Genomic DNA, 6,820 nt, shown 5'->3' on the forward strand with positions numbered 1-6,820 from the left:
GTTAACTAACTACAAAGATTAAGCATATGATCTAATGATTCAAGTTTCAATCAGTGATCTGGCTTGTCCAGAATTACCAATGCTAGGATCATAACAAAGAAAGTCTTCGCTAGATACGAAATGCAGAGAGTGCAATAAGTGGATAGGTTGGAGGCGGTTCGAAAGTTGTAAGGAGTGTGGGGTATCAGAAACAAGGACGGGCATTTCAAAGCTGAGGCGTAACCAAACTGGGAGCAAATGTCAGTCAGTAATACCTGTGGATAAGATCTTCTCCTGCCATTTCAGTGCTGAATGGATTCTGCAGTGGGATCACTCTCTAAACTCGCTTACCATGCGGTGACTAGTTCTTACCTGTGAGTGTGTTTGATGCATATTTGGAACTGAGACCCTGGGCTGACCCATGGAAACTGGGAAAGTGGATCAGTTTGAGTGCCACAGTATTTACAAAAGTCTGGCTGCAAGTTGATTCATGTGTGTGGGTGAGTTATACTCATGGGATCTATGTTAAAGAAGGACCCTCAAAGTTCAGGCCAATGCAGCAGAAAAATGACCCGGAACCTAAAGGTCCTGGAAGGATTCATACCAGGTGACATGGATGTTGGGAAGAGGGAACAAGACCCTACCATGGTTGGATGGCCTGCTGCTATTTCACTTTCAGACTCAGGAATGGTGAATTAGCTGAGCTCCTGGAGAATGTCAAGTGCCTGGGACCCACACATCAGCAACAGGGCAGCAACAGTGGCTCAGTGGTTGAGTTTGCACATTCTCCCCGCGACTGCATGTGGGTTTCCCTTGGGTGCTCTGGTTTCCTCCAACAGTTCAAATTTGTGCAGGTTAGGTGGATTAGCCAGGTTAATTGCTCATAGTGTCCAGGGGTGTGGAGGCTAAGTGGATTAGCCATGGGGAATGCAAGATTACAGGAATAGGGTAGCAATTGTGGGTCTGGGTGGAATGTTTTTTGGAGGGTCAGTGTAGACTCAATGGGTTGAGTGGCCTGCTGTAGGGATCCTATGATGACTTATTTGACAAGAAAAAAACAGATAAAATGTATAATTAGGAAAATTGACTCTGTGTACAATATAAAGTGAGTTGACCCTATTTACAGCAGTAGCTTTTTCATCAAATCCCATGGTCATGCTGAAAACTTTATGGCTCTGCATCCAGGGGCTTGCTTACGCTGACACAGCCACCCCAGGAGGATATTTATCACCTCGGAATTCTAATCCATTAGGAACAGCCGCAGCACGAGGAATTGACAATCTTGGTGATAAATGAGGCTCCTACTTTAAAGTTAGCCTCTAGAGATGTGTCCCACTATAGCTAGCTTCCATTCATCTGCAAGTAAAGCAGATAATAGACTGGAGCCTTTTTTTGTAACTTTGTGATAGAGGAACAATTCGGAAAGGACTTACTTTGAATGTTAGTAGCTTTTGGTGTGAAATCCGTGCAGTTAATTAATCTCCGACTTCACAGCAATAAATTATCACTTAATGTGGGCTCTGTGCAAAGCACACTTCAGAATGGCTTCTTGGCAGAATGAGGAGGAGGAATGAAATATCACGCCAATGATTTTTATATTTTCCTTTTCTCATCCAAAAAACCTTTGGATAATGTAATGTAAAGGAAGGTTGCTTGTTACCCATCCCCTCATCGTGTACCACAGCCAAGGAAGTATCTAAATGCAATTCAGGAATCAATCTGCCAGCAAGCATACACTCTGCAAGGTCACGTGAGAAACTAAAAGGTATTCAGCCACTTAAACAGCTTTATTTGGGATGGGTTCAGGAGCATTGAAGACACTGGGCAAACACCGCCCCCCCACACCCCCAGTCTTTGTGGAGCTTTAATGCTCAGCTGCATTAGCAATAGGATCTTCTTATGGCATCTAATAGATGTTGCCTCTGCTACAGCACTCATTCAATATTATACTAAAATGTTAATCCACCGGATGTGTGCAAATGTAGACCTTGATTCCATGTGGGTCGTGTGAAGTGGGTGATAACAAGACTGTAGCCGCTCCTGATGAAGAACTTATGTCCAAACCTTTGATTCTGCTCCTCGAATGCTGCCCGACCTGCTGTGCTTTGATCTGATCTCCAGCATCTGCAGTCCTCACTTTCTACCATTTCATTTGACCTCACACCCCTACCCCAACATGGAGCCTGAACGTACAGCCTACTGACTGCAAACAATGGCATCAAGCTGACCATGAGCAGCCTCGTGTACAGAGTTGGCAGTTGATTTGAAAAGCACAGCGTTGGCTGCTGGAGCATCCTGTCCTATAACTTTCAGCTTTCTGTGTGTACAGCCATCGCGTGTGTTGTCTAGTCCCTCTTTAAATATGTCAGAGGCTGTCCATGCTTCTTGAAATAAGTTAGACAACTCCTACCCAGAATGTTATGAATGAATTTGTCCCAGTGTCCCATAATACCAAAAGGGTCAAATTACTACAAACATAAGCTAGTACAAATGCAAAACAGTCCCAACTTTATTAGGAAACAAGTTACAATAGCCTTTAAGACTAAACAATACTCCCTCTAATCCTATTTGGCCCCTTAAGCTTATAATATTTCTCGTATCTCTTGTAGTTTTACACAGTTGTGCTCTCTTTCTGTCTGTAAAAGCTACGTTTTCTCTTTTTCTCTCTCTCTCTCCCTCTCTCTGTCTCTTCAGGCAATCTCCTCAGAAGGTCTCCTCCCCGATATACAGGCAAGTCCTATTTTTACACCTTTTGCCTGAGCTTCTGGATCTTTCTATAACTTTAGTCAATCAGCAGATCCTGTTTAATAGCTACCAATGGTTTAAATGGCTTTGTTAATCACGCAATGTCTGGATAATATCGTTCTATTGTTTTAGGAATGAGTATCTGATTCCTGATTACCAATATGCATCCCTTCTTTGTTTAGTTGATTAGATATGTCGATACAGGATGACTGTTGACAGGATGTGGCTTTTATGTAAATATCTTTAGCACCTGATTGGTGTCTGGGTTTTGTGAATTTAGGGTTTTACTTGGCCAACATTCCCAGCATCCCTTGCTGTTTGGCCAAGTTAGCAATATAACTGTGTTTTCGGAGCCCAAGGGATTGCTGCACCTGAGTAGGAGCATACAGTTATGTGTGCATTAGCATGTGCCAACGTATGTATGTGTATTGCCACAATTCTATACAATATGGACTGCTGATCTAAGTTAATACCTGGGACTGAGATGGACTGAAGTGGTTTTAAAAAGGAACCAATAAAATGGACACAGGCATCACCTGATCAGCATTGGTTGGCATGGGATGAGACAGAAACACAACCTCAGCAAAATTAACACTTCTCCCCCCAAGGGCACTGAACTCAGCCAGGCCTCTCTTTGGGAAAAGCCCTCAACGTCTAAGTGATTTACACCATTATGAGGAGACTTACACATTGGAGATACGACCTCAACTATAATTTTAAACCTGGAAGAAAAATGTCAGCAGATGGGGAATACACAGCTAGTTGCTATTTCAAGGGGTTTCTTTGACAAAGCAAATGAGATGGATTTTACAATGTAAAACTGAACTCTCTCTCTCTCTCTCTCTGCCTCTGTAGAAAAGCAGTTACAGTCCTGACTGGAAGGAAACATTAGAAAGTTGCTCACTGACGAAGAACACATTTAGTCAATCGTGGTCTCACATTACAACCTTACACCTGAAGGACACCCAGACGTCTTTAAACTGCATATTCATTTTTTCTTCCTTTTCTACTGTCACCTTTCAACTTTATACCAGTGAGTAGGTGAAGGTCCAAGTGACACGCAAAATCCATATGCTTGATATCACATCTTTGCCTTTTTTTTCTCTGAGTTAGCAGGCGATAAACGTATTCTTACTCAACTCATGAAATCCTTGTCATTGGCTTCTAACAGTCACAGTAAAAATCACTTAATTATATTTTAGTGGGCGGCTCGGTGGCACAATGGTTACTGCCTCACAGCGCCAGAGACTTGGGTTCAATTCCCGCCTCAGGTGACTGACTGTGTAGAGTTTGCACATTCTCTGGGTGCTCAGGTTTCCTCCCACAGTCCAAAAATGTGCAGGTTAGGTGAATTGGCCATGCTAAATTGCCCATAGTGTTAGGTGCAGGGGTAAACGTAGGGGCATGGGGGTGGTGTGGACTTGTTGGGCCGAAGGACCTGTTTTCACACTGTAAGTAATCTAAAATGGAGCAAGGTACAAGCAGGGGCTGAGAAAGAACTGAAACATTTGTTGAAGCCAACCAAGGATGTTGAAAAACCGATTTACATCTACGTACCTATCTGTAATTGGATAGGATTTTCATTTATTATTATCACGTGTACCTAGGTACAGTGAAAAGTTTTGTTTTGCGTGCAGAACAGGCAGGTCATACCATATAAAGTGCATTAGGGTAACAGAACAGAGCGAGGAATACAATGATACTGCTGCAGAGAAGGTGCATCAAGAGTGAGATCAATATTTAAATTTAAACTCTGAGAGGTCCAGTTAGATCTAAGAACAGCAGGGAAGAAGCTGGTTTTGAACCTGTTCATACATGCGTTTCAGCTTTTGTATCTTCTGTCCGACAGAAGAGATTGGAAGAGATTATAACCGGGGTGGGAGGGGGCTTTGATGATATTGGCTGCCTCCCCGAGGCAGCAAGAAATGTAGATAGAGGCAATGGATGGGAGGTTGGCCTGTGTGATGGGCTGTGTTCACAACTGTTTGGAGTTTCTTACAGGGCTGGGCAGAGCAGTTGCCTGATCAAGCCATGACACATCTAGATAGAATGCTATCTATAGTGCATCGATCAAAGTTGGTAAGAGTCTTTATGGGCATTACGATCTTTATCGAGAGTCCACATGGATGTAAGTATGTCATAGTGCATGTTTGCACATGTACATGTATACGTAGGCAAGAGCGTCTGCGAACATGTGTGTCTGTGGGTATGTGTGTGTGCGTGTGCATGCATGTATCTGTGTGTGTGTGCGTGTGTGTATTCCTATTATTGTTGATCATGCACTTTAATCCTGTTCACATATTCATGTTAAAGATTTGACTTGTATGACCAAGCTTTCTGTCAGACAACTGTACAAAGGAAAATTTGGCTCAGCTTGAAGGGTTTGTTTTTGTCAGATCAGATTACTGGCAGAACTGAGGAATTGAGAATTTCACATACACTCCAGACTGGCGTCTAGCCCAACTGAATCAGCAAACTTTGGGTGGCCCTGACCGCTTGGCACAGTACCATATCCTAATATTGTATTTCGTCCTCAACACAGTGAATGCACAAATCTGTGTAAATATTTAGAGGAGGAAATGGTGTTTTTCCTTCGCTCTCTGGATTAGGGAAAGTCACCCCATTGAAAACTGGGGCTGGTTTAATTTTTATTGAAGCCTATCTATCTCACCATCCCAGCCTACCACACACTAACTCACTGCTGCCATTGTCTTCTTCTGAGGCAGTCCCATGGGTTCAAGAATGACCAAGTATGCAGGCTGACTATGACAAGGCCTCCTGTACAATTCACTGCCCCTGAATTGGCTATGAGGAGAGGTTGAGTGGACTGGGACTATGCTCATTGGAATTTAGGAGAATGAGGGGGATCTTATAGAAACAGATAAAATTATGAAGGGAATAGATGAGATAGAAGTGGGGGGTTGTTTGAAACTAGAACTAGGGGGCATAGCCTCAAAATAAGGGGGAACAGATTTAGGGCTGAGTTGAGGAGGAACATCTTCACCCAAAGGGTTGTGAATCTGTGGAATTCCCTGCCCAGTGAAGCATTTGAAGCTACTGTGTTGAATGCTTTTAAGGCAAAGTTAGATTTTTGAACAGTAAAGGAGTTAAGAGTTATAGTGAGTGGGTGAGCAACTGGGCAGCACAGTGGCTCAGTGGATAGCACTGCTGCCTAACAGCACCAGGGACCCGGGTTCAATTCCACGAATGGGCGATTGTGTGGAGTTTGCACATCTTCCCCGTGTCTGTGTAGATTTCCTCCGGGTGCTCTGGTTTCCTCCCACAGTCCAAAGATGTGCAAGTAAAGTATATTGGCCATGCCAAATGGCCCTGTAGGGCACAGGGGTGTATAGGCTAGGTGTGTTAGCCATTGGAAATATAGGGAGATGTGCCTGGGTGGGATGCTCCTCATAGGGTCAGTGGGAACTTATTGGGCAAAATGGTCTGTTTGTAGGGTTTTTATGAAATTTCCTATTGCATGGAACAGTGATGCAAAGAAACTAGGGCAACTAGGGACGAGCAATAATTGCTGGCTAGTCAGCGAGACCAACATCTGATTAAAAAGAAGTTAGCTTCACTTGTTGCTTAAATTCTTGCAATATCTTATCCCTACTGGATAATTTGAGGTATACTGGGCACTTTACATGATCAGGATGAAACACATGAGGCACTTTCAGACCTTGCAAGGTAGACAGTGAGAAATGGTCTGGCTAGGAGAGTCCTTACCCTGCAGGATGGTCTTAATGCTCCCTATTTTAGCATCAAACCTGCACAGTGAACAAATGGATTGGCTCAATTTATAAGATCAGGAGAAAGTGAGGGCTGCAGATGCTGAAGATCAGAGTCAAAGGGTGTGGTGCTGGAAAAGCCCAGCCAGTCAGGCAGCATCCGAGGTGCAGGAGAGTTGACATTTTGAGCATAAGCTCTTTTCCGCTCCTCAGATGTTGCCTGACCGGCTGGGCTTTTCCAGCGCCACCCTTCTTGACCCCCAATTTATGAGTTTGCCAATCAGCCCAATCTCAATGCTGGATGACAACTCGATGGAATCGAGTGATTTTACCACTGAGGTGGCATATGCTGTGAAATGTTTGTTTTC

This window comes from Chiloscyllium plagiosum, unplaced genomic scaffold (assembly GCF_037043375.1).
Source record: "Chiloscyllium plagiosum isolate Xiang-an unplaced genomic scaffold, Cpla_swu_hap1 HiC_scaffold_20, whole genome shotgun sequence".
NCBI lineage: Eukaryota > Metazoa > Chordata > Chondrichthyes > Orectolobiformes > Hemiscylliidae > Chiloscyllium > Chiloscyllium plagiosum.